The sequence below is a fragment of the Pelophylax lessonae genome (genome assembly GCF_965119305.1).
Source record: "Pelophylax lessonae genome assembly, chromosome: 5".
NCBI classification, from domain to species: domain Eukaryota; kingdom Metazoa; phylum Chordata; class Amphibia; order Anura; family Ranidae; genus Pelophylax; species Pelophylax lessonae.
Window position 1 is genome coordinate 325,266,052 of NC_138772.1, and position 27,582 is coordinate 325,293,633.

Consider the following 27,582-nt stretch of genomic DNA (forward strand, 5'->3'; position numbering starts at 1 on the left):
TTCTCGGGCTTTGTGTTTTGCAGTAGATGCTCTTAAGGACTCCATACAGCAAATGTCATGGTTTTCTCTTCTGTCAGTTCATATGCACAGAATCCTGTGGCTAAAAAGTTGGTCTGCGGAATTACAGTGTAAAAAATTACTAGCTGGCTTTCCCTTTCATGGGGAGCGCCTATTTGGTGACGATCTGGAAAATATATTTAAAAGATTTTAGGGGGGAAGAGTGCTCTTCTACCAGTTAAGAGGAGAAGTAAACTTCCTTCTTTTAAGGTGTCTAACACTCAGATTCCCAGTACTTCTAATCCCAGGCTGTTTCGACGACCTCAGCTGCCTGGATCCAGACCCAAGCCTTCAGGTCAAGGGCAAAAGAAACCCTGGGCCCAGAGGCCTACCAAGCCTAGCTCTAAATCTACTTTGTGAATGAGCGCTCCCACTCAGTCAGGTGGGGGGAAGGCTGCTACAGTTTTCGGAGGCCTGGGTGGAAATGGTTCAGGACAACTGCGTTATTTCCACAGTCTCACAGGGGTACCAATTAGATATTCGGGTGTTTGCTCATCCTCGGTTTGTAAGGTCAAACATACCTGCAGATCCTCTAAAAAGTAGATCCTTTTTTCTGGCTCTGGACCATCTGAGGTCTCAAGCAGTGATTACAGTAGTTTAAGATGAGAACAGAGGTTTTTACTCAAACCCTTTCGTTGTCCCCAAGCCAAACGGAGATGTGGGACTTATTGTAGACCTCAAAGCTCTGAACCAATTCTTAAACATTCGCACTTTCGGAATGGAGTCAATTTGCTCAGTCATGGCCTCTCTGCAAGGAGGAGAATTTCTAGCATCCATAGACATCAAGGATGCGTACCTTCACATTTCAATTTTTCAGGCCCATCAAAGGTTTTTGCGCTTTGCGGTGGAAGACCGTCATTTTCAGTTTGTGGCTCTAAAGAAGAGGAATTCCTGGAAATGTGTCAGCTCACGGGGTCTTCAGTTTTTGTTGTATATCTTGATACAATTGGATAGCACTTGCTGAGATCTGTGATGCGCTTTTATCAAATGCAACTTTGTGAGTATAATACTTACCATATTTTTATTCAATAAAATATTTGTCTCCGGATAATGCACTAGGTCGGTGCGCCATCTGTGTGTTTTTATATGGTTGCAGTGGTGTAGACTTCCCCAAGTCTTTGAGGGCAGCAACAGCGTGGTTATATGCTTCCAACTATAACGTAAATCTAAACACATCCATCCGAGGGGACAATTTTCCTAAGTGCAGGAGACATTGTGTCTGTGACATTTTCAGTTCGTGGCCTTGCCCTTCGGGTAGCCACTGCTCCATGAGTGTTCACAAAAACCCTAGCTCCAGTATTGGCTATTCTAAGGTCTCAAGGGATAGCAGTGGTAGGTTACCTGGACGATCTATTACTTATAGACTGGTCAGCTTCTACTCTAAGCCAGAATGTTTTCCGGGACTTTCAGTTCTTAGAACGTCTGGGTTGATCCTGAATTTGGCAAAGTCAGCGTTGCAACTGGTTCAGAGTCTAGAGTATCTGGGTTTCTTGTGGACACAGTGTAGGCAATGGTGTTTTTTGCCTGTAGAGAGTTTGTAGCCCTGAAGGATTTAGTTTGGATCGTAAGAGGAAAAAAGTATCCTTCTGTATGTCTTTGTATGAGGTTGCTAGGGAAGATGTTGTCCTTATTTGAAGCAGTTCCTTGTGCTCAATTCCGTGCCAAACCTTTACAGAACAACATTCTGTCAGCCTGAAAAAAAAAAGATCCAGGCCCTAGATTGTCGCATGTCTCTAGTACCAAGGGTACGTCAGAGTCTAGGTTGGTGGTTGGTAGCCAGGAATTTGGAGAGCGGGAAATCCTTTCTTCCAGTAGTTTGGAATGTGGTAACTACAGATGCCAGTCTCTCTGGCTGGGGAGCAGTTCCAGAGGAAGCCACTGTCCAAGCAAATTGGTCCTGGATAGAAAGGAGCTTCCCCATCAATATCCTGGAAATCCGAGCGATTTGTCAGGCATTAAGGTACTGGACTCCCAGACTTCAGGGTTGCCCCGTCAGGGCACAATCTGACAATGCCACCACTGTGTCCTATATCAACTATCAGGGGGCACCAAGAGTCAGTCAGCCCAGAAGAAGGCGGGTCACATCCTAACCTGGGCGGAGAAATGTATTCCCTGCTTGTTGGCAGTTTTCATTCCAGGAATAGAGAACTGGCAGGCAGACTTTTCGAGTCACCAGCAGATGTTTCCGGGGGAATGGTCCTTACATCCTGAGATCTTTGAATTAATTTGTCAACCATGGGGGGTCCCGGACATAGATCTGTTGGCATATTTGTTCAACAAGTTGGACAAATTTGTGTCCCGGACCAGGGATGCGATTGCAGTCGGAGTAGTTGTCTTGGTGACTCCCTGGGAGCAGTTCTCCTTAAACTATGCCTTTCCCCCAGTTCAGCTACTGCCATGACTTCTGCGCAGGATTCAGGAAGAAGGGAAACCATTAATCCCGGTGGCTCCAGCTTGGCCCTGGAGAATTTGGTACACGCAAATTCTAAGGTTGGCAATGGGAAGGCCATGGGTTCTCCCACTGCGCCTGAATCTGCTCTCTCAGGGGGCGATATGCCACCCTGCTTTACAATTTCTAAATTCGATGGTTTGGTTATTGAAGCCTGGATTTTGAGGAAGCGGGGTATATCTAGTCCTGCAGTAAACACTAGAAAACCAGTCTCTAGGGGCTTTTACTACATTTCTTGGTGTGAGGCCAGGAAGTGGCATCCGCGTAAATTTATCATCAGGAGAATTCTAGCCTTCTTGCAAGAAGGGGTAGATATGAAGCTAGCCTTAGACACTATTATAGGTCAAATTTCAGCCTTGTCAGTCTTTTTCCAAAGACCGATTGCTTCGCATTCCCTGGTCCGAGCCTTTATACAAGGGGTGCTATGTATGCTTTCGCCAGTAAGCCCACTGTTGTGTCCTTGGGATTTAAATTGGGTTCTGGCGGTTCTACAGAAACAACCTTTTAACCCCTGTAGGCATATTCCTCTGGTTCTTTTGACCAGAAAGTTAGTCTTTTTGGTTGCAATAACTTCAGCTAGAAGAGTATCAAAGTTAGCTGCTCTTTCTTGTAAGGAGCCATTTTTGATCTTACATCAAGATAGGGTGATTCTACGTCCACTTCCAGTGTTTTTGCCCAAGGTGGTGTCAGCTTTTCATTTGAATAAGGATATTATACTGTCTTTCTTCTTTCCAAATCCTCAAACAGCAGAGGAAAAGTTGTTACATTCTCTCGATGTAGTACGTGCATATAAGGGCTATTTGAAGATGTCCGCTCAGATTCGGAAGACTGACCTTTTGTTTGTGCTGCCAGAAGGGCCCAGGAAAGGACAGGCACCATCTTGGCCTACAAGTTCTCACTGGATTTGCCAGGTCACCAGGTGTATGGTTTAAAGGAGAAGGTTCCACCTTTTCCGGTAAAGGCACGCTTTACCAGAAGAGTAGGTGTGGGCAGTTTGCCATCAAGCTTCTATGGCTCAGATTTGCAGGGCCGCTACTTGGTCTTCAGTACATACGTTAACTAGATTCTATCAGTTGGATGTTAGGACCCAGGAGGATTCTGCATTTGGCCGCAGTGTGCTGCAGGCAGCTATATAGATCTTTTCGGTCTGATGGTGGTTTTTTCCTATTATTGTCCCCCTCCCCTCAAGTGCATTGCTTCGAGACATCCCAGATAGTAATTATTATGGCTGTTCTGTGTCCCGTGATGTACAATAAAGAAAATTGCATTTTTCTTGCAGCTTACGAGTAAAATCCTTTTCTTGGAGTACATATCGTTTGGGATGTTTATTGCTTGGTACAAAACTAAGGTACTTCCTGTATGGGAGGGGTTATATAGAGGGGGACTTCCTGTCTTTTTGGTGACAGTGTCCATTCACCTATAGGTGGCCTATGACCCAGATAATAATTAATTTGGCTGCTCTGTGTCCCGTGATGTACTCCAAAAAAAGGATTATACAGGTGAGCTGTAGGAAAAATCTAATTTTCTGTACAACGTATGTAATAGATAGGTTGGCATTAGGGAGGACCCAAAAATGAGTTACACTTTATAAAGAGTAGATAATAAACAGGATGGTTTATTGTGGTGAATAGTAATTATTTGCTCGTCTCTCTTTGCCATCATAGTGTTGATAATATGCTTACCATCAAGTTATCTTTAAATGACCACCTGCATTATTTTGCAAATTACTCTAAGTAAATTGACCGAAGAGGCTCATTGGTGAAAGAAATCGTTAGAACCTCATGTTGCCTTGTGACAGTATTGAGGGAAATTGATCACATACCTTAAATTTTCTGTTTCATTGAACAAAAATAGTGTTGTGACATTGATTTCCAATCTGAGCCTCATTAGTGTTTGACACTGTTTGTTAGCTGCTTAGTAACAGATTACGGTATGTCATTCATATGTCTTTTGAGACCGGTGTAAATTAATTGTTCACTGTCAGAAGTTTGATAGCAAAGCAATAAAATGCTAGTGTTATATTTCAACGTGTTAATTTCATGCTAATGACAACTTCAGCAGACTGAAACAGGAGCAGGGGACATTTAGCTTACAAAATCAAGTTTTCTGATGCTTCTTTCTATGATTCCCAAGCTGTCTAATGTTACATTTCTTTATGCCCATTAGATGGTGCTGGCAACAATATCATTCGTTTTCTTTCTCAGGCATTATGTAATTTGAGGAAACTTTGGCTGCGAAAAAAGATTAACTTTATTGGCTTGCTGTAAATATTGCAGGTGTTTGTGATCCCTTTATTCTTACAGTTGAGTGCACCATCATTAAAAATGTATCTGTATATTCTCTTGAAAACTTTATCCTCTTAAATGTTATTATATGGAATTTTACATGGCTACTTTCAATAAATTTGTTTGGGAAAACAAAAACCTATCTGTAATAGAAAAATCGACCTTACCAGACGATACGTATACACCTGTTGTCAGAATGCTATACCAAACATGTAAATTGATTGCCCAGAAGTGTCTGTCTCTGCCCCCTACTTGGGCAGAATGGAAACTCAAATCAAAATTACTCTGGAGCAGCTTTTTTCAACCAGGGTTTCTTGAGGTTTCTTCAGGGGTGGCTTGGCAAAAATCCTAAAAATGTATCAAAAATTGTATACAGGTGGATCAAGCCTGCTTTTTAGTTACACAAAGCCACAGCATCCTTGTTTGGCCCTCCTGTGCCCCTCTCCCTCAGCACTGGGGTGACATTAGCTGACTAATGGAGAGAAATTGAAAAAGAGAAACATTGGAGGGCTAGTCAGTGCCAGTGTGAAAAAGTATTTGCTTTGGAAGAATAAATCACCTCTAACGTTGGGTGCCCTATGTGTGGATCTTACTGCATTGTGTAAAGCTATTAGAATAGCTTTTTACATTTTGGAATGGGGTGCCTCGAGACTGTCCATATTTTAAAAGGGTGATCAACAGAAAAACTGGTATACCAACAGAGGAACTGCCCCACACACTTTGTTAAAATATTGGACCTATGGCTGCCTACACTGGATTTAGCCCCAACTTCACTTATTTTGAATAGATTGTTGTCATGTTGACCTCTTCCCTGAATGGCATGCCATGTATGCAGATGCTAGTGTAATTGTCACCTCCCCTTGTTGTCCATTCACCTGTAAACTGAATGTGTCTGTACTACTCCCAATAAACGCACTAGCAACTTTTGGTTGATAAACGTATTTATTACTATCAGTTAGTCATGAAGAGCATTGTTTATTTGTTAATTAGCATTATCTGTGCCTTAAGTGGTTAATAGGATATCAACTGTATTGTGTTGTCCATATATTTCTCACGTTGATTGAATGGATCAACGACTGTGTTTTTTCACCATGTGAGCTACCAATGGATCTTCTTTGGCAATATTAAGTTACCATGAAAAAAATGTTTTTTTTTTTTTGTGTGTGTACTTTAAAAAACAAAACTCAGTAAATAAGTATCTGAATAAAAAAAAAAATCTATCTGTTTTCCATCCATGGCTGATAAAGAAGTTAAAGAAGCCTTCATATCTGCATGCATATTATTCTCCATTAAATAAATGTAAAAAACATGGGGATTTTAAAACATATATAGCATAATCTACTGTCCTTTAGTCATATAGACAGTAAACTATCTAGATATTTTATTCTGAAGATCCCTGTATTCAGCATGTGTTTGTATTCTTTAAAATAATATAAATGTAAATACAGTATCTCACAAAAGTGAGTACACCCCTCACATTTTCGTAAATATTTTATAATATCATTTCATGTGACGACACTGAAGAAATTACACCTTGTCACAAATTTAAAGTAGTGAGTGTACAACTTGTATAACAAGTTCCAATTGTCCCCAATTGGGCCCAAATGTCAATATTTTTTGTGGCCACCATTATTTTCCAGCACTGCTTTAACCCTCTTGGGCATGGAGTTCCCCTCAGAGCTTCACAGGTTGCCAACGGAGTCCTCTTCCACTAATCCATGACGACATCACAGAGTTGGTCAATGTTAGACCTTGTGCTCTTACACCTTCCGTTTGAGGATGCCCCACAGATGCTCAATAGGGTTTAGGTCTGGAGACATGCTTGGCCAGTCCATCGCCTTTACCCTCAGCTTCTTTAGCAATGCAGTGCTCATCTTGAAAGTGTGTTTGAGGTCTTTATCATGTTGGAATACTGCCCTGAGGCAGTTCTTCAATACATTATAAAAATGACCCTTTAATAATCATCTGCGCTGTTTTTAACCTTCTACAAGACATTTCTGTCATGGACCATGCACATTTCTTACCACAGAGAGATATGATATGTTAGCATTTTTAATGGTTGTAGTTTAATAGTAACTGGCTTTTGCAAGAGGGGTTATATGGCAATATAATGACACAGCACCACAGCAGCACTGAACTGTGTCAGAACATGGCCAGCTGTTACAGGGGATAAATCTAGCAAAATGCATGGGCGATTGTGACTCTACATGAGTAGTCGTGGCAATACACTGGCATATGTGCCACTACATGAAAAACTGTGACACTGGCAGTTGTGGCAATAAACATGGAATTTGGGCACTACATAGGTAGCTGTAAGAATACACTGCCAGTTGTGGCATTAGAATGTAGCTATACAGATGGAGAAGACAAAAGCATTCTTTTAGCCTTCTCTTCCTCTGACAGTGCCAGTGACATGCTGACAGTACACATCTTCAACCTTGTTCTATCTGGAGTAGTGACACTGATATCCATACCCAAAGAAAGAATTCCAATGCTAATCAGTGCATAACTAAAAATCTGGGGTCTCCATTAACATATGAGAACCCCATTTAGTGTCTCTAGCTTAGAGGTTGCCATTTAAAATGTAAGAAATGACAGAGGATGTGTGTATATAAATAGATAGTACCCTACCTTCCAACAGTCCCAGATTGTGCAGGACTGTCTCACTGTTTCTGCTCAGTTCTACTTTCCCGTGTACAGGGGCTTTGTCCTGCAAAGACTCTCTCTGCACATTGTGCTCGCAGTACATTCATATGCAAATCGGCATGTAATATACCTAAGCTGCCCTCCCAATTGGTTTCTAAGGCACTACTGCCTCAAATTACTATATTTAGGAGATTTGCTGATATCACCATTGTGCTTCCCACTGTTTACTTGCTGGAGGCACTTAAGTGAAGAAGCAATTCTCTCCCTCCATCATGATGGCTGTCTGCACACAGATTGTGCAGGTAAAGTAAGTCAGTAAATGGTAAGAGATCAGCTGCTGGAAGACCACATGCAATTCTAGAGAATAGCCATTTGCCCTATACTTGCCTTTTTTGGGGACATCCCCAGATATTGTGCCTAGCTGCATTCCTTTTTTCATGGTGACAAGCATTACTGATGATGATTTACCCTAGTACTTGATGCTGGACTTGGAGAATTGCTAGTACCACATACCTCCCGACTTTGGAACTTGACAAGAAGAGGCAGCCTGCAAAGGGGTAGAATGGGGTGCAGGTAGTATGCCATGACAAAGAGGCTGTGGACAGTGGAAAGTAAAGTTGACCATATGGGTGTGGTTTAAATGTACACTGGCAAACCCAATTGCTCTTTTAGAAAATACAGTGAAAAACACACTGCAAACTCTTTTAGCAGAAGACGTTGACTTTTCTGATGAGCACTGCAACACTGTTGCGTCTACTGCAGATCTCAGATGAATGCAGATTTCAAGAGTGTGTAATATAGGAGTGCGTGACACAGAGATTGCAGGAGTTAGAATTACGTAATGCACAGGCTAGTGTACAGAGTACGACCAAAAATGACCCCCTCCTCTAAGCACAAATCCCTCGCCCATTAGATGTGGCGGCTGAATTCATTTTCATTTTCAATCTTAAGAACATTTTCAGAAAGTACATAAAGTATCTGATATTGCTAGAAATGCCTTGTCACTTCCTGTGAGCTGAACTGAAAGTACAATGTGATCTTCCCTGTGTAAAACAACTACTTCCCTCAACCCCCATGTAATGGCAATATAGAGAGAAAGACATGTTTGACTTCCAGCTACACTACATCTACAGACTGGTAAGCTGCAATATATAAAATTTTAGTTTTTGGTTTTCTTTATGCAAAATTTGACACAATGAAGAAAGAACATTCTTGGTCAAATACAATCAGATTTTCCTTTGGGAAAACATGTTTTTTTAACCAGTTCTGGACCGGAAGGATTTGCCCCCTTAATGACCAGACCATTTTTTGTGATTCGGCACTGAGTTATTTTAACCAAAGATTGTGCGGTCGTGTGACACCGTACTGAAATAAAATGTATGTCCTGTTTTTCCCACAAATATAGCTTTCTTTTGGTGGTATTTAATCACCTCTGCGATTTTTATTTTTTCTGCTATAAACAGAAAAAGAGCGACAATTCTAAAAAAATATTTATATTTTTCACTTTCTGCTATATAACATCCCCCCCCCCCACCAAAAAAAATCAAAATGTTTCATCCTTTTAGGCCAATTTGTATTCTGCTACATATTTTTGGTAAAAAAACAAATCGCAATAAGCGTATTTTGATTGGTTTGCGCAAAAGTTAACATGTCTACAAACTAGGGGAAAGATTTATGTCATTCTTATTGATATTTTACTAGTAATAGTGGCAATCTGCGATTTTTAGCGGGACTGCGACATTGCGGCAGACAGATCAGACCCCTGACTGTTATTTTTTATGCTTTTGGGGGGACCAGTGACATTTCTACAGTAATCAGTGCTAAAAATATGCACTGTTACTTGTAATAATGACATTGGCAGGTTAGGGGTTAATCTAGGGGTGATCAAAGGGTTAAGTGTGAGTCTAGGGGAGTGTTTACTAACTGTATGGGGGATGGGCTTGGGAAATGATCATAGAGACCTGCGACCCTTTATAACAGGATCACAGGCATGCGCACGCCCCCCAGCACCATGCGTGCGACCAACGTAGAGCCATGCCGTTTTGTGCAGCCGAGCCAGCCTGCCAAAGTAAAACTGCGTAGAGCGGTCGGCAAGTGGTCAATGAAACCAGTTGTTTATTGGTAGATAACACATTTAGTGCTATAAATTTTAGTCAGATAGAATTTTTTGGCAAATGAATATGTTAGTTTTGGGTGTACATAATTAGTCGAGTACCTTTTTGTTTTCAATGGTTTTTATTGAAAATTTTCAAAGTATAAACATAAGAAACAACAATATGAAACATCGTTCAGTGGTATAACAATCACAGCAGTCGGATATAATATCCCCATAGGGGCAAGCATAAGAAATACAACAAAGACTCATACTGCATTTAAATGAGAAAAATGGTATATGCAAGGTACCCCAAGGTGCTAGTGGAAAGGTGATTCTGTAGCCATGGTTCACAGTATACTACAGCTCTGGAAGCAGGCACCTGAGACCATCCCCAAATAATCAACCGCGCGGCCTGCTATGACCAGGCCGTGCTGAACCAGTACAAATTTGTGTGCAACCACTGAGTAAACCTTAAAAAGGCATTCATCAAGAAGACAAGAGTAAGAGGTAGAGAGAAAAGAAAACAGAAAGGGAGAAGAAAAAAGAAGCGATAAAACGAAAGAATGGACCCAACCCCACACCCCGCTCCCGGACCCATGTACAGCCCTCAAACGTTCCTGGTGAGATAGTTGAGCCACGGTTCCCATATTCTATCGAACTTGTGCATTTTGTCATCTAGTTGAGCCGACAGCCGTTCATTCACCATGATCCAGGACAATTTGTGCCTAAGCTGCTCAAACTGTAGGACAGGAGACCTCCAGGATCTAGCAATTGTAATTTTCGCTGCGGTAAAAGTAAAAGTTATAAGTCTTCTCTGTGCCTTCGTGGCCGTGTCCACCTTCCTGCCCAAAAGAGCCTGCTGTAGGAGCTTGGTCAGGTTAACTTGCGGTAAGGTGTAAATGAAGTTAAACACCCGAATCCAAAAACGTCTCACCTTGGGCTTGGGGCATTGCCACCAAATGTGGAACATAGTACCATCCTGACCACAACACCGAAAACTCAGAGGAGACGCTCACAGGCACAAAAGATGCTATCCTAATCGGCACCATATACCAGCGTAGTAGCACCTTATAGTTAGCTTCTGTGATTGAGGTGTTGATCAATGATCTGGAGGCCTCCTGAGCCATAACATGCCAGTCCGCCAAATCAATGGTGTTCTGGACATCAGTTTCCCAACGGTCCATATAAGGATGTTTCAGAGGCGAATCAGACAACACATTATAAATCATGGAGATATAACCCTGTAGTTTGTCATATTTGCGGCATAGATATTCCATAGAAGTCATGGTGGTCAGGTCAGAGAGGCGAGACAAGGAGCGCAAATAGTGTTCAATTTGAGTGAACCGAAAATATTCAGACATAGGCAAAGCATGTTTATCAATTAACTGCTGTCGTTTAAGGATACCCCTATGATCACATAAGTCCGCTATATGGATCAAACCCTGGTTCGTCCACCATTGAAAAGATCTGGGGGAGAGACCCGGGGGGAACCCGCTGTTGTCAAGAATGGGGGCCAGGGGGGTATGTAGAGACCTAAAGCCATGCGATTTGGATAGTCGATCCCATATGGCCAGTGAGTGGGACAAGGCCGGGCAGAGAACGGGAGGGCAAGTTTTGGGTGGCAACCACATTATATGAAAGATCTCCCGGTCAGGGAGGGAGCTAGCCTCCAGTCTCATCCAGGCTGTAGGGGTCGAATACCTTTTTGAGAAATTTAGCTCTAAATTACACTTACACTAACATCTTTAGACCAAGTGTTATCACAGTGGTCACAAATTTGTCAACAGGGTTGATGGATTATTGCTCACGCTTACACTGATGTCATCGTAGCACTAATTCATTTAGCAATTATGGCTGTAGTAGAGAAAAGCATCCGCCATGGACAAAACTTGAAGAATAAGAACCCATACCTGTGAATCTGACCCTCCAGCTTCTATGTAAAGAAAAATGCTTGCTGTAAAAATGCAGAACATAAATCTCTTTATTTCATTAGAAATACTCTAAGACTTGGAAGGCTGAAGGTCAAGAAAATGATTAATTAGGTGGTTACAATCTCTCTTTAAACAAATTAAGGATAGCAGTTATGCCGGGGGGCAAGAAACATAACACTAAGAAGAATCTCATCAGCATATAAAACTGGTTAGATCATCAAAAAGAAATTGAGCAAGAACTTTTAATTACAGTGAATGGCTTCAGTCAAAATGCTTATTTCTAATTGTCACTAGGCTAAAATCCACTGAGGGCATGAAAATCATATCCTTCTTGGTTGTTACGGGGAATCTTGCAACTGCTTACAGCTCTGTAAAGTTATTTTTTATATCTTCATCTTTGAATGTTAAAAATCAATGTTTACCTTTCTGCTGCATCACCCCGGTACCGTTTTTTAGAGCCGATGGTCAGCTTTCTTGTATTAACAACCAATCTGGCTAATCAGCCGCTAAGCTGTTATTACAAGCAGCGGGAGGGGATGTCTCCCCTCCCCCTTCGGCCGCTTTGTCCAGGTCTCCTGTCCCATCAGGGACACAGCCAAGTTAACAAAGGAGTGGCTGCAGGACAAATCTGTGAATGTCCTTGAGTGGTCCAGCCAGAGCCCAGACTTGAACCCACTTTAACATCTCTGGAGAGATCTGAAAATGGCTGTGCATTGACACTCCCTATTCAACCTGACCTGATGGTGCTTGAGAAGTCCTGCAAAGAAGAATGGGAGAAACTGTCTAAAAATAGGTGTGCTAGGCTTGTGGCATCATACTCAAAAAGCCTTGAGGCTGTAATTGGTGCCAAAGGTGCTTCAGCAAAGTATTGATGAAAGGCTGTGAATACTTATGTACATGGGATTCTTTGAATTTTTTTAATAAATTTGCAAAGATTTTAAACAAACTTCTTTCATGTTGTCATTATGGGGTATTGTTTGTAGAATTTTGAGGAAAATTATGAATTTATTCCATTTTGGAATAAGGCTGTAACTTAACAAAATGTGGAAAAAGTTTAGCGCTGTGAATACTTTCCTGGAATGCACTGTATATCTATTTTTTACATTTCTTCAGTTATTTTCCCGATTTCTTGCCTAGGCAAATAATGTCACACATCTCAGGAGTCTTCAGAAGAGGAGGAGGGGTTTTTCAGATGAACACACTCTTCTGCATGCTTGAGCTAAGGGCAGATGGATTCCAGGAAGTAAATGCTACATGAATCATTTGCCCTTACTTAAGATGGCTACGGTCAGAAATGCTGGGGGGGTGTTTTTCAAAGTGACTTTTAAACAAAATAAAACATGGAGACATGGATGGATAGTGGAATTTGCTTTGAATAATAAAAATGAATTCAATAGTGTTTTTGGTTTGTGGTTCTCAGACGCAGTGAAGATCCACTTTAAGACAAAGCTTTTTTTACAGTATGTTAGGGAAAGCCAGTGTGCCGAAGGCCTTATAAGCACGCTAGCTAACTCTTCTGTTGACCTAACCGTGGAGCTTGGGTTAAAAAGCACATAAATGACCTCATCAGCTACTGTTCCATCACTACCCAAACAGAGTTTTGGATAAGAATGCTGGCTGAATAGAATTATAAATTGTTTTGCCAGTCATCTTTATATTTAGCTTTTTCGTTGCCTACACTTATGCTATAAATATGCAATTTGTGTACCTCATATGTGGTTAGCCCACTATTTTTAAAGGATTTTTTTTTGTTAGGAAAATCAAACCTATCATTAAGACCCTTTGAATATTTACAAAAAGAATATTACAGCACTCCTCAGGTAAAAAACAGTGAGACTGTTTTCTAAAATGTGAAAAACCATATTAAAGTGAACCTGCATGAGCAGAAACATAAAAAATGCTATTGCTAACATATTTTTAATATATTTTATTTATATTTAATATATTTTAACATATTTTTAAAGGTTCAGGCTCCAATACGGACTCCTAGCACTACTATCTACATGCTATAGGTCACTGAGTCACTAGGTAGTGAAGCCAGTATCCAAGATAACAGCCATATATTATGTACCCTAAAATTACATGTACTGTATCAGTGTTATATGTTCTTTTATATTTTCCAAGACTGTTTTTATTAGTGATCAACCGATATTGGTTTTTCGTTGCCGATACTGATATTTCGGCCAATGCATATTGGTATCGACCAATATGCACTGATATTTTCGTACATTTAAAAAAAAAAAAAAAAAATATATATATATATATATATATATATATATATATATATATACAGTGGGTACGGAAAGTATTCAGACCCCCTTAAATTTTTCACTCTTTGTTATATTGCAGCCATTTGCTAAAATCATTTAAGTTCATGCTTCTTCCTCATGAATGTACACACAGCACCCCATATTGATGGAAAAACACAGAATTGTTGACATTGTTGCAGATTTATTAAAAAAGAAAAACTGAAATATCACATGGTCCTAAGTATTCAGACCCTTTGCTCAGTATTTAGTAGAAGATCCCTTTTGATCTAATACAGCCAGGAGTCTTTTTGGGAAAGATGCAACAAGTCTTTCACACCTGGATTTGAGGATCCTCTGCCATTCCTCCTTGCAGATCCACTCCAGTTCTGTCAGGTTGGATGGTAAACGTTGGTGGACAGCCATTTTTAGGTCTCTCCAGAGATGCTCAATTGGGTTTAAGTCAGGGCTCTGGCTGGGCCATTCAAGAACAGTCACGGAGTTGTTGTGAAGCCACTCCTTCGTTATTTTAGCTGTGTGCTTAGGGTCATTGTCTTGTTGGAAGGTAAATCTTCGGCCCAGTCTGAGGTCCAGAGCACTCTGGAGAAGGTTTTGTCCCTGTACTTGGCCGCATTCATCTTTCCCTCAATTGCAACCAGTCGTCCTGTCCCTGCAGCTGAAAAACACCCCCACAGCATGATGCTGCCACCACCATGCTTCACTGTTGGGACTGTATTGGACAGGTGATGAGCAGTGCCTGGTTTTCTCCACACATACCGCTTAGAATTAAGGCCAAAAAGTTCTATTTTGGTCTCATCAGACCAGATAATCTTATTTCTCACCATCTTGGAGTCCTTCAGGTGTTTTTTTTAGCAAACTCCATGCGGGCTTTCATGTGTCTTACACTGAGGAGAGGCTTCCGTCAGGCCACTCTGCCATAAAGCCCCGACTGGTGGAGGGCTGCAGTGATGGTTGACTTTCTACAACTTTCTCCCATCTCCTGACTGCATCTCTGGAGCTCAGCCACAGTGATTTTTGGGTTCTTCTTTACCTCTCTCACCAAGGCTCTTCTCCCCCGATAGCTCAGTTTGGCCGGACGGCCAGCTCTAGGAAGGGTTCTGGTCGTCCCAAACGTCTTCCATTTGAGGATTATGGAGGCCACTGTGCCTTCTTAGGAACCTTAAGTGCAGCAGAAATCTTTTTGTAACCTTGGCCAGATCTGTGCCTTGCCACAATTCTGTCTCTGAGCTCTTCAGGCAGTTCCTTTGACCTCATGATTCTCATTTGCTCTGACATGCATTGTGATCTGGAAGGTCTTATATAGACAGGTGTGTGGCTTTCCTAATCAAGTCCAATCAGTATAATCAAACACAGCTGGACTCAAATGAAGGTGTAGAACCATCTCAAGGATGATCAGAAGAAATGGAAAGCACCTGAGTTAAATATATGAGTGTCACAGCAAAGGGTCTGAATACTTAGGACCATGTGATATTTCAGTTTTTCTTTTTTAATAAATCTGCAACAATGTCAACAATTCTGTGTTTTTATGTCAGTATGGGGTGCTATGTGTACATTCATGAGGAAGAAGAATGAACTTAAATTATTTTAGCAAATGGCTGCAATATAACAAAGAGTGAAACATTTAAGGGGGTATGAATACTTTCCGTACCCACTGTATATATATATATATATTTTTCTTGACAGGTACTCTTGTGGAGGGATCTGGGGGTCTAAAATACCCCAAACCCCTCCTCTGCACTTAAAAGCATTCAAAACGCCAAGTTTGGCTGTTTTGAATGCTGTCATTTTCTTTAATTTGGCGCAGAGTACCCGGAAGTGATATCATGACATCACTTCCGGGTTTTTACATGGAGACCCGATCAGAGCCGAATGCAGCTTTGATCAGGTCTTCATGCAGGATGGTTGCCCGGGGTCTCCGGGTGGCGGGAGGTGGGGGGGGGACGCAGCCGCATCAGTTGTCATTACAAGACAGCTGACCCTCAGCTATGGACGCCGGTACCGGGGTGATGCTTCTAGCTGCAGGCATGACTCCGGTACAAGCACTTTCCCGAAATATCGGCAATATTGGTAACCTCCGGGGCCGCTTCAGATATATCAGGGAAAGTGCATATCGGCCCTCGATATATCGGCTTTGCCGATAGTCAGTCAATCCCTAGTTTTTATACATCATCATTTTGTTTATAAATGAAATATTGCCTTATTATTTTATTTTTATTTTATTTTTTATTTTTATTTCTCCAACAAAGATTTTATTTGAGGGAAATAAACATTACATGGTAAAGGCAAGCTTTACATACAAAGGTTTACAGTGAAGGGTATATTTAAATTATTTTATATATATTTTAAATTTACATTTCTAGCCAACCAGTGGAGTTCCTGGCTTATTTACAAATATTTGCCTCTTAGCTGTTTTAAAATACTATTGTTTACAGAGCTCAGTAGTTCAAGCTCATATTTACACACAGCTGAATGAGTCACCCTTTATCGCCTTCCCGACAATGTTAGAGGGAATCTCAGTTAGCTGTTTGCTTGTCTGTTTTCACCTAGAAAAAAACATTTCCACCTTTGCTCCTTTGCTGTCTTGCTTCATGTGTTTTCCAATGAAATAATGGAAAAGCAACAGAATGCCTCTCAACGTGTGTTAACACATTACAACAACTGTAAATTCATCTTGATGTGCATGTAGACTTTTAATACAATGTGCTTTACAAATGCACGTTGACATGGGAAATGCTACATTTTTATTGATTCCAATGAAAACACATCAGGGGAAAAAAAAAAAAAGAATAGATGTGAATTTTAGCAGTGTATGCATTTTTGTTCATATAACACAACTTTCTCTGTCGCTCATTGACAGACGTAGTCTTCTTGATTCACAAGAACTGGGTTATGTTGTCTCCGCAGGAGCAGGACTAGGCAGAAAGAAAAAACGTTCTGGCTCCACCTTAGGGGCAGTCCCTGAGGGTATATCCTCCCTCTCTCTGCTACAAGGCATCAGTTTTTTTCTGTCTAGTCAGGAGTAAGGACCTAAGTTCCTTGCTGGGATCTTTTTGGTCCTGGCAAGATTTTTTCTTTAGAAAAAATATTTTTTAGGTAGTTTTCTCCAGTGTTTTTTTCCTGTGAGATCTTCAAGCAAATACGCCGGACTGGGCGACACTAGTGGTCACCCCAGCCGGCCTACGAGCGCGCGCAGACCATTGCATTGCGCTTGGTCGGCCGCGACACATTCAAGTAAGTATGCGGGGCCGGGCGACGGGCTGGATGTTGAGATCCAGTGGTCACCCCGGTTTCTGCCTACGAGCGCGTGCAGACCAGAGCTCCGCGCTGGGTCGGCCGCGACGGAGTCCCATTGGAGGGACTGACCTTGCGAGTTAAAAGTCTCGCTTGGACGCCAGGAACCAGAGAGTCGAGGCGTCCGGAGTGGTCCACAACCCCCCACCCCGGTGGAGAGGGTATTGTGAAGAAAGAGTGCCTGTCGGTTCGGTATGGTGAGTAAACGTTCCCTTTTTTCCTCGTTATGAGGCAGTATGAATTATGGGCCCCTCCATACATGGTCAGTATATATCTGACACTAAAAGTCCCCCTTGTAAATACAGTATGTGTTTGGTGGGAAGTGGACTTGGTTTGAGAGCTAACACTCTACCCAGCAGACTGTAGTATTACAGCAGACATAGGAGGTATAATCCTACCTTAATTGTAGTGTACCTCCTGCAGATCGATAAACCGCCACTTAGCAGAGATGCAGGTGGATGTGCTGGGAAAAACGATTTTGGCAGTCCGCCGCCATTTTGCCGTAGACCGGGTGCATGAATGTCCTCAGGTCACGCCGGCCGCCATGTTTTTGGAGTCTATTGTCTCCCGTATGGGGGCGGCCATGTTTGATGAGCCCAGTTACCTCGTGGAGAGCTGGGAACGCCGGAAGGCGTACACAGGGGGCGGAGCCACGTCCTTCTACCCGGGAAAACGAACACAGCTCTTTCCAGTCTGTAAAAGACAGACGCTGACTGCAGTTGGTTGGAAACTTCTCTGCATCGGGTGGTGAGCCTTGGGGGTCCCTCTCTCTCTCTGTGGGGATCGAGAAGCGGGTACTCTGAGGGGCGCTATTGCGATAGGGGGAGACACATAAAAAAAAAAAAAAAGAGGTATTTTTTTATTTAAAAAAAAAAAAAAAAAAAGTTTTTTGTTTTTTCTGGCAGAGGTGTCCTGAATTAACATGGACCCTGCCACTCATGTATCTCCACCGGATCCCCTCGAGGTGTCTGCAGGATCCTCCAGCACCCCACTGACGGTTGAATCATTGTCAGCTATTATGGAAACTTTTGTGTCCCGGGTGGAAGTGGCTTGTCAGGGACAGGGCGCAAGAAAGCGACCCCCGCCTAACCCCTTATTATCTGAAACTTCGGATTCAGAATCTGAGCCTATTTCTGCAGTTGCAGGTACTTCATCTGGGATTGGTGTCTCAGGTACTGTCTCTTCAGACAGTGAGGAGGATGTTTCGGCATCAGCCATAGCCCGAGAGGAAGCGTTGGTAAACGCACTCATTGTATCTGTTCAAGAAACCTTAAGATTACAGGGTATTCCGTCGGAAATAGCTGAAACTGAAATCCCTTTTGGGACTAAAAAACGCATCAAAGTGGCGAAGGTTTTTCCATTGCCCAAATGTTTTGGCAATCCAATCAAAGAAGAATGGAGTCTGCCAAAACGCACTTCTGCTATTTCTAAACGCATTAACAGGCGTTATCCGTTTGAGGAAACCCTCATTAAGAAATGGACAGAACCACCTGTGGTGGATTCACCAATTGCTAGATTGAATAAAGCCACGGTTATTCCTTTAGAAGACGCTCCGTCTTTTAAAGATCCAGTGGATCGCAAGATAGAAGCTATGTCTCGCACCATGTTTTCCTTGATTGGATCAGCTTTCAGACCAATAATTGCTATCGGTCTGGTTTCGCAGACTGTAACTGAATGGACCAAGTGGTTACGCCGGGACTTAGAAGAGGTCCCTCAGGCGGTATCAGATTTGTTGGAACAAATGATACAGGGGTTACAGTTTGTGTGTGATGCGGCGTTAGACGCCACTCCATTATTGGCGCGAGCATCAGTTTCAGCAGTGGTTCTCAGGCGTACACTGTGGCTAAAAGGTTGGTTAGCCGACCAAGGTTCCAAAAAAGCATTGGCTAATATCCCCTTTTTAGGAGAGCGGCTATTTGGAGCCAACTTAGATGAGATCATTAAGGATCTCACGGGTGGAAAGAGCACCTTTTTACCGCAAAATGTTAAGGGTAAAGGAACTCGTCAAAGACGAGGGCCTTCTTTCTCTGCTCACAAAAAGTTTTTTCGTCCCGCGGGTGAAAAAATTAAGTCCTCCAAAGCTCCTTCAGGAGGCTTCAGGGGACGTTGGTTGGGCAAGCAAAAGCCCGCCCCCTCCAGAGCTGAAGATAAATCGTCCAAAGCCTGAAGGTGCGCCCCCACCCATAATTGGGGTGGGGGGACGTCTTCGCCGGTTCCCGGATCCATGGCTTTCCAGAATCCCGGACAAGTGGGTTTGCGAAGTCATAAGGTCAGGGTACAAGATCGAGTTTCGATCTCTCCCACCGGCACGATTCTTCCCTTCCAATATCCGACTATCCCCGGATCGTTTAGAAGATCTGCGGAGAGCAGTCACGGATTTACTACAACAAGGAGTGGCAGTCCACGTTCCTTGGACAGAACGTTTTCAAGGGTTTTATTCAAACCTATTTACAATACCCAGGAAAGAGGGCAAAGTGCGTCCAATTCTGGACTTAAGGGCACTCAATTCCTTTCTCAACATAAGAAAATTCAAGATGGAATCCATTCGCACAGTAGCAGCCTTCCTGCATCCAGGGGATGTCCTAGCGTCCATAGACATCAAGGACGCCTATCTTCACATTCCCATTTTCGCAGGACATCAGCGGTTTCTACGCTTTTCCGTAGAAGAGAACCACTATCAGTTTGTGGCGTTACCTTTCGGTCTCGCCACGGCTCCTCGGGTCTTCACGAAGGTGTTGGCCCCAATGTTGGCACTACTGCGCCAAAGAGGCATATCGATTCTAGGTTACCTAGACGATCTCCTGCTTCATGCAGAGTCTCCTCAGACCCTGCTACAAAACATAGAAATTACTATAATTTCTTTACAGGAATTCGGGTGGCTGGTGAACCAGCAAAAGTCATTTCTGGTTCCCACCCAGAGGCTCGAATATCTGGGTCTAATTCTAGACACAGTCAGGTCAAGAGTTTTCCTTCCGGTAGGGAAACTCCGGAAGATTCAATCAGCAGTCCAGTTGTTACTATCCAACAGCTGGTCTTCTCTTCGAACTTGCATGAGGGTTCTGGGGTTGATGGTGGCTTCCTTCGAAGCAGTCCCATTTGCCCAGTCCCATACCCGAATTCTTCAGCAAGAGATTCTTCATAGATGGAATCGGAATCCGGAATCCCTGGACAATCGGATCCGATTGAGCAAACAGACCAGAGAGTCTCTGGTCTGGTGGCTTCGGTCTCCGATGCTCAGCCAGGGAAAGTCATTTCTGCCAATATATTGGACGATAGTGACCACGGATGCCAGTCTATCCGGATGGGGAGGAATTCTCGGTCAGTTATCTGTCCAGGGACTTTGGTCCCTGGAAGAATCCAGGTTGCCGATAAATGTATAGGAACTGAGAGCGATCAGACTTTGTCTGATTCACTGGACCGAGCAGCTCCAGGGCAGCCCGGTTCGGATCCAGTCGGACAACGCCACGGCCGTGGCTTATGTCAATCACCAGGGGGGCACCAAGAGTGTCCGAGCGGCCAAAGAAGTGGCTTGCATTCTTCGCTGGGCGGAACGATTTGTTCCAGCTATCTCTGCGGTGTTCATTCCGGGGGTGGAGAATTGGCAGGCAGATTATCTCAGCCGTCAGACTCTGGATCAGGGGGAATGGTCCCTCCATCCAGAAGTTTTCCACCAGTTGTGCCTACGGTGGGGCACCCGGATGTGGATCTGTTGGCATCACGATTCAACAGGAAAGTACAGAGATTCATGGCTCGCTCCCGCGATCCTCTAGCAGAGACCGCAGACGCACTGATCGCCCCGTGGGGGCAATACCAGCTAATGTATGCCTTCCCTCCTCTCGGGTTACTGCCAAGACTTCTTCGCAGGATAGAGGAGGAAGGAATTCCAGTAATCCTGGTAGCTCCGGACTGGCCTCGCCGAGCGTGGTACGCCGACTTGGTCAGACTGGTGGCGGACGTCCCGTGGAGACTTCCTCTCAGGGAGGACCTACTGTCTCAGGGACCGATCTTCCATCCTGCTTTACGATCGCTGGCTTTAACGGCCTGGCTATTGAGACCCAGGTGCTGAAGGACAAGGGATTGTCAGCTTCAGTTATTCCTACTCTAGTTAAAGCAAGGAAAGCGACTTCCAGAAAGATTTATCATCGTACATGGAAGTCCTACATTGCATGGTGTGAACCTCTGGGGTTCCGTCCACGGTCTTATTCGGTTAGTCGAATATTAGCTTTTCTGCAACAGGGGGTTGAGCAGAAACTGGCCTTGAGCACTATCAAGGGTCAGGTCTCAGCATTAGCTATCTTCTTTCAGAAGCCTTTGGCTACTCATTCCTTGGTGCGGAATTTCATCCAGGGGGTGCGACATCTGGCTCCGCCAGTGCGCGCACCGTTACCACCCTGGGATCTTAATTTAGTATTGTCGGTTCTTCAGAAACCTCCCTTTGAAGATATTAGGGAGATTCCTCTACCTACGTTGTCCCAGAAGGTGGCCTTCTTGGTGGCTATCACTTCTGCACGCAGGGTGTCAGAACTGGCCGCTTTATCTTGTCGTTCCCCCATATCTGGTGGTTCATAGAGATAAGGTGGTTCTTCGTCCGAATCCATCCTTCCTACCAAAAGTGGTTTCAGAATTTCATCTGAATGAAGAAATTGTATTACCTTCCCTGTGTCCTAAGCCCAGTCATCCTCGGGAGTTTGCTTTGCACTCCTTGGATGTGGTCCGGGCGATCAGGGGATACTTGAAAACGACAGACTCGTTTCGCAAGACGGATTCACTTTTTGTGGTCCCGGATGGACCCAAAAAGGGGTTGCCTGCATCTGCCGCGACTATTTCCAAATGGATCAGACAGACGGTGGTACAGGCTTATTCTATTAAGGGTCGGGAGCCCCCGTTCCCTGTTAAGGCGCACTCCACTCGGGCACTTAGTGCGTCATGGGCCTTTCGCCATCAGGCGTCAGTGGTCCAGGTGTGCAAGGCGGCTACCTGGTCGTCGGTGCATACCTTTACAAAACATTATAAAGTTGATGTAATGGCATCGTCTGATGCCTCGTTTGGCCGCAAGGTTTTGCAGGCCGCCATTTGAGGAGACCAGTGGTCTACCTCGAGGGTTTTTTTCCGTTGGAAATTTTCATTTGAGTCTCCTTCTTTGTTTATAATGAGCCTTTAAAACTTCTAGTTTGGCACCGGTTGGGCCTTCTAGATTGGATTTTGATTTCGGTCAATCCCACCCCTCATTTGTGGCACTGCTTCTGGATGTCCCAGTTCTTGTGAATCAAGAAGACTACATCTGTCAATGAGCGACAGAGAAAATCGGATTTTTGTAAGATCTTACCGTAAAATCCTTTTCTCTTAGCTCATTGACAGACGTAGTACCCGCCCCTCTATCATTGAGTTGGGTTGGGTTAAATTCTCTGTTGCTGCTTTGTGACAGAACTGATGCCTTGTAGCAGAGAGAGGGAGGATATACCCTCAGGGACTGCCCCTAAGGTGGAGCCAGAACGTTTTTTCTTTCTGCCTAGTCCTGCTCCTGCGGAGACAACATAACCCAGTTCTTGTGAATCAAGAAGACTACGTCTGTCAATGAGCTAAGAGAAAAGGATTTTACGGTAAGATCTTACAAAAATCCGATTTTTTTGCTTTATGAAATAAAGTTTGCACTTTTTTATTGAGAAACATGCGTGGCTTAAACAAGATGCCTGCAGTAAAGGTCATCCTACGACTTCAACAAAATAGACAAGCCATTCTATGATCCCAGAGAATCCAGAATATACTGAATAAATGCTGTGAAAAATATGCCCTTTTAAAAAAAAGTAGAGGAGTTTTAAAAGCTTTGCAAATACTGTTTGGTATGCTTCAGGGGTCAAATCTAGTTTATCTTAAACATATACTGCATAATTTATAATGAATGTTGAATGTTCATGAATGTACTCACAACTGCCTGTCTGCATCCAGACAACATATGAATAATATGGTGCGCCTAGAGTTTATTCTGCTCATTGTTTATATAGTGAAAATAAGTACAGTAACCATCACATTTATACATGCGGTAGAGCATACATTAGTTTCCTTCTAGATGTCATGTGCCGCTTCAGTGATTTAGGGATCATATGCAAAACACTTTAAACTTATGAACAAAATCTTTGAATGAACTACAACTCTCCTGGGTGGACATACCCTTGTGGGCTGTAAAAATGGCTAATTAGTGAGTGCTGGGCGATATTGATATCTATGGTTGTTTTTAGTGCAGTTATTTTTCATATCAACATATTGTTGTTGTAGAAAGTTTTTTTTTTTTTTTTTCTTTTTGCTTTCATTTTTATTAAAGTGATTTTAAAGGTTTGTTTTAAAAAAAAATAACAAACATGTTATACTTACCTGCTCTGTGCAATAGTTTTGCACAGAGCAGCCCCGATCTTCTTCACGGAGCCGGCGCTCCTGGCTCCTCTCTTTTGACCAGTGCTCCCAAAAGCAAGTTGCTTGCTATGGGGGCACTGATGCATGCTTACTCCCAAGTCCCGCTCTATGCGTCCATAAAACGCATAGTGCCGTGAGTCAACGCCAACCCCCTCCTCTCTCTCCTCATTGGCTCACTGGCTGTGAGTAACAGCAGTGAGAGCCAATATCTCCCGCTGCTGTCTCAGCCAGTGAGTAGACAGAGAGAGACCCGGGACAACTGAGTTTACAGCGTACATCGCTGGATCGAGGGGGAGCTCAGGTGAGTATTGGGGGAACTGTGGGGGGAGCAGCACACATAAGTTTTTTTTTTACCTTTATACATAAACCTTCAGCCTTTACAACCACTTTAAAAATTGTTTTCTCTTAGGTCCTCTGACAGTCGCCGCCCACTCATACAATCTGCACGTCTGGGTATTGGCCTTCTACACAGGAGTAAGCTTGGCAGAAGATTTTGTTAGAATATTCACAAAAAATTTGTTTAGACACACCTACAGGGGGCTGTCCCTCTGGTCAATACCCCCAGCTAGCTTCATTCCCAATTCAGTTTGCTGCTGCCTAGCTTAGGAGTAGGCTGGCTTTTCCCTGGCTGGAAATAAACCAAAGTCCATAAAGTCCGTCTGAGGAAAATTATTCAGGTGTAGAAAGATATGCTCGTATGTTCCAACACCAATCGTACAAAAAAAATTCCTGACGATCACCACGTGAAAAGAAATGAATGGTTGTGTCCTTACCAGAAATTTAGACCCCCTGTTAAGGAAGGTCCACCAAGCATGAAGTGTAAGTGGTCATCAGGAAAAAATGCACCAAATCTTCCTCCAGTCCTCCACGGGATATCCAGACAGGACCATGGACTCGGTCAGCTTCATATACCCCAAGTGAAAGACATTGGTGTTCCTCCAAGAATACAAATGGGGGTGCACATAGTGGAGTATGTACAGGTTTATTGGTAAAAAAATGGTAAAAGCACTCACATGTTAGCTGCTTGAAACAGGCATGTAAAAAGTAGAGATGAAGGCTATAAGCGTGTCTGCATGGGGGCAGGCGTGACTGACGCGTTTCGTCCTGCTAAGGCGTTGTCAAAGGCAAAGCCCCCCCATATGCAGCACGCTCTTAAATAATGTCCCCTTTAGCTCGAGGTGCAATCACGCGCCTCCGCTTCTAGTGCGCGATGACGAAAGCGATGACGATGACGAAACGCGTCAGCCATGCCAGCCCCCATGCAGACACGCTTATAGCCGTGGCCTTCATCTCTACTTTTTACATGCCTGTATCAAGCAGCTAACATGTGAGTGCTTTTACCATTTTTTACCAATAAACCTGTACATACTTCACTATGTGCGCCCCCATTTGTATTCTTGGAGGAACACCAATGTCTTTCACTTGGGGTATATGAAGCTGACCGAGTCCATGGTCCTGACTGGATATCCCGTGGAGGACTGGAGGAAGATTTGGTGCGTTTTTTCCTGATGACCACTTACACTTCATGCTTGGTGGACCTTCCTTAACAGGGGGTCAAAATTTCTGGTAAGGAGACAACCATTAATTTCTTTTCACGTGGTGATCGTCAGGAATTTTTTTTGTACGTTTGGTGTTGGAACATACGAGCATATCTTTCTACACCTGAATAATTTTCCTCAGACGGACTTTATGGACTTTGTTTTTTTTCCTTTACATTTAGGGTTTCTTTTTTAGGTGGCGCTGTACCTGAACAATATTGCTTTATGGTCTGATATACTATTGTACCGGCAGCCTTTATACTAGTTTATGCATCAAGCGCAGCTTTCTTCCCTTTGTTTTTCCCTGGCTGGGGCTGCAGTCTCAGCTTTTTTCTTCTTTTTATGTTTTCTCTCTAGAAAAGTATTTTTTCTTTTAAAAGATAGCTTTTTATTTGTTCCGTTGCTTAATTAATCGGACTTCGGAAGACTACAGCGTTTGCGGAGCTGGGAATCACACTGCTTATTCTAGAGCCTTACGGAATCCCAGCCTGCCATCGAGCGTTAGCGGGTTATTGGTATGCCCAGGCCTCGCAAACTACTATGTCCCTGACCTCAGGGTCGATCCTGCGAAGTTGCTATCTTCGCCGGGATGTCTCAACTGCGGTATGCCCGCGTGTTGCTAGCGTCCCCTTCGGCTGACGGCACCCCCACTCAGGGTGGGAGGCTTCCTGTCACAGAGCGGTGCCCACGTTTTTGCTGGACCGGTGAGTACCATGCTACCCCTCTGTCGGGGTGTGTATGTGGGCCCTCTGTTTTATGGGGATGGCAGTTCGGTATGGGTTCTGTGATGTCCCCCTCATGTCTGTAGGTGCGGTCCCTGTGTGTCCCTTCCCGGTCCCTGCGTGGGCGCTGTGGCGGTTCCACCGCTGTGTGGGGATTTACGGGGGTCTCCTATGTCCCTGAGGTGCTTATGCAACTATTTGGGGAACAGTGCATGGCGTGTGGGGGCCGTTTTTGGTGCAAAACCGCGCACCCGCCATTTAAGGTGTGGGCAGGCTGTTTGGCCTCATAGTGAGGGCAGCAGCCATTTTCTACTATGCTTTTAGCACCATCTTTAGTGTTGGCAAAATGTCTTTGTGTGGACAGCGGCCATTTTCTCAGAGCTTTTCACATAGACTTGTATTGGCAACCATTTTTTTGTGGCACAGGACTGTTTCTGCCTCTAGGGGCGTGAGGTCACTTCCTTTTTTCTTCCCTTCAGATCGTTCAGCAGCGTGGGGCAAGTGTAGCACACTGTGGGGGGCTTTTATTGTATTTCCTGGCCTGCATTCCTGCTAGCATTCATTTTTTGCAGTTTCCTGTAGCACATGACTTGCTTTCCATTTGCGGTGGGGACCGCGGGAATCGCCGATTTAAAGGGCCAGCGTCATTTAAAATTGAGATTGCTATTATGGAGTCCCAGGATAGCATATTCCCCCCCAGATCTGGTAGAGAGTTCAGGTACTCCTGAATCCTCTGCTATAGTCTCACTTACTGCTGCACTTACGACTTTAGCGTCAAAAGTGGATTTGTTGATGTCTGACCAGGCTTCTAAGAAAAAGGCCTATGCCCTCTCAGTCTTCTGATTCAGAGCCAGATTTGGTTGCCACGGACAGCGTACCCCCTAAGGGGTCTCAGTCCTCTCAGTCGGATGCGGAGGAGAAGGATTCCTCCTCCGGATCAGCACGGGACCGCGCTGCGGTGTTCGCGCTTATTAGCTCTGTTAAAGACACTTTAAATTTGGTTGATGAGCCCCACCTGTCGGGTAAGCAGTCTTCCTTTGGGACCCGCAAAGCCCAAAAATCAGGTCAGGTTTTTCCTTGTCCCGAAGAGTTTCATGAAACCGTGAATTAACAATGGCGCCATATAAAACTCAATTTTGTGGTGCCAAAGAGATTTCAGTACCGTTATCACTTTGCGGATCCGGTGGATTCTTGCTGGACTGCAGCTCCTAAGGTGGATCACACTGTGTCCAGGTTAAATATGGCCACTTTAATGCCCGCGGAGGATTCTCCAGTGTTTAAAGACCCGGCGAAAACACTTTCCCGCCACATCTATCTGGTAGCGGGTTCCTTGCTGAAACCCGTGTTCACTTCGGTAATGGTCTCTCAGGCTGTTGTGGAGTGGGCCAAGGCGCTTAAGCGCACTCTGATTGCTGACTCTGCCTCTCCTGCTGCTCTGGAGATGGTGGATCAAATGGGTCAGGCTGTTTTATACCTGTGTGACGCGGCCTTAGATGAGGCCCCTTTAGTCGCACGACTTTCGGTGGTCGCAGTTGCGATTTGTTGCATCGTTTGGTTAAAAAGCTGGTCGGCCGTGTCTGACATCCCTTATGCGGGAGATCGTCTTTTTGGGGATGAACTGGTCAAGGGGATCACTGGGGGCAAGAGCACTCTGTTGCCCCAGGTGCCCAGGGGAAAATCATTCCGCGGCAAGCGGGGTCCCTCCTTTAAACCTAACCAGGGGTCCTTTCGTGCCTTCAAGGCACAAGACAAGGGTAAGTCCTTCAAGGCCTCTAGTGGCCAGAAGAAGCCTTGGGCGGTCAAGTAAAAGCCGCCCACACTGGCACAGCAGCTCAGTCCGCCTCGGCCTGAAGATGCGCCCTCACCCGTTTCAGGGGTGGAGGGACGTCTGCG

At 44.0% G+C, this 27,582-nt stretch overlaps 2 protein-coding genes across 2 annotated transcripts in view; one reads left to right on the forward strand and one right to left on the reverse strand.

The window, feature by feature from the left end:
* LYRM4 (LYR motif containing 4) overlaps positions 1–5,517 on the reverse strand; it is a 230,012-nt gene extending 224,495 nt beyond the window's left edge. The window contains exon 1 of the mRNA XM_082257349.1: positions 5,511–5,517. The gene's annotated coding sequence lies outside the window, so the exon portion shown is untranslated. The remainder of the gene's footprint in view (positions 1–5,510) is intronic.
* The window catches only part of FARS2 (phenylalanyl-tRNA synthetase 2, mitochondrial), a 697,584-nt gene that overhangs the window by 19,389 nt on the left and 650,613 nt on the right, over positions 1–27,582 (forward strand). The gene's annotated exons all lie outside the window — the stretch shown is intronic.